This window comes from Bos mutus, chromosome 20 (assembly GCF_027580195.1).
Source record: "Bos mutus isolate GX-2022 chromosome 20, NWIPB_WYAK_1.1, whole genome shotgun sequence".
NCBI lineage: Eukaryota > Metazoa > Chordata > Mammalia > Artiodactyla > Bovidae > Bos > Bos mutus.
Genome location: NC_091636.1, coordinates 62,309,457 through 62,310,646, shown reverse-complemented (window position 1 = coordinate 62,310,646; position 1,190 = coordinate 62,309,457). Strand labels below are relative to the sequence as shown.

The 1,190-nt window shown below is 43.9% G+C and overlaps 1 non-coding gene across 1 annotated transcript; it reads left to right on the top strand.

The window, feature by feature from the left end:
• Nucleotides 1-915: 915 nt before the first annotated feature.
• On the top strand, nucleotides 916-987 carry TRNAS-GGA (transfer RNA serine (anticodon GGA)). Its single transcript has one exon. It is a non-coding gene; the product is annotated as a tRNA-Ser (tRNA).
• Nucleotides 988-1,190: the final 203 nt, after the last annotated feature.

Sequence of the window (1,190 nt, the reverse complement as noted above, 5' to 3'; positions counted from 1 at the left end):
CTGATTTTGTGCTCTCATGGTAAGGTGGAATAGCTGGGACAGAGGTTATATAGCCTTTAAAGCCAAAAAAAGTTTACTGTCTGATTCTTTGCAGGAAGTTTGCCCACCCCTGTCAACTGCATCACTTAATGACACCAAGAGAGACAGCCTCAAGGGTTAGGCACAGACTGGCTTCTTTATGACGTGAAATCAGGTAAAGGCTGCTTCTTTCCTGTTTCAGCTCTGCCCATGTCACCAAAGTCTTGGCTCGCTGTAACCGATGCTGAATAGAAATACAGAGACAGAGTTTGGAGGGAATGAAAGATGGCTTTATTCCTCTGCCAGTCACGGGGGAAGACACGGCAGGCTACATCTCAAGAACTGTGCCCCACCCCCAACATGGGCAGTCGGGGGGATCACAAAGGTGGAGCTCACAGTCCGGGGTATACGGTAAGGAACAAAGCAGTGAGAGTCTTGCTTGCTTCTTTTTCTTGCCTTTTTTCAAAACAGAGCTGCTGTCAGGTAGCCCAGTAATCAGGTCTGTTTGCCTCCGGTTTATCAGCCTGAGACCTTTTTTCTTAAATGTAAAAAGCTACAAGGGGTGGTCTGTTACAAGCGAGCACAGATTCTCTTCCTATATAGGTCATTACAGAATATTGAGTAGATTTCCCAAGTGCTATACAGTAGGTTCTTGTTAGTTATCTATTTTACATATAGTAGTGTGTGTATGTTAATCCCCAGCTTCTAATTTACCCCTCCCTCCCGTGTTTCCTCTTTGGTAACCATGTTTATTTTAAAAATCTGTGAGCCTATTTCTGTTTTGTAAATAAATTCATTTGTATCATTAAAAAATTAGATTCCACATATGGGGATATCATATGATATTATCTTTTTGCATCTTTTTCTTAAATGTAAAAAGCTGCAAGGGGTAGGGCTTCCCTGGTGGCTCAGAGGTTAAAGCATCTGCCTGGAATGCAGGAGACCTGGGTTCGATCCCTGGGTTGGGAAGATCCACTGGAGAAGGAAATGGCAACCCACTCGAGTACTCTTGCCTAGATAATCCCAAGGAGGGAGGAGCCTGGTAGGCTACAGTCCATGGGGTCGTAAAGAGTCGGACATGACTGAGTGACTTCACTTTCACTTATGTTTCTCTGTCAGACTTACTTCACTTAGTATGATCATCTCTAGATCCATCCATGTTGCTGCAAATA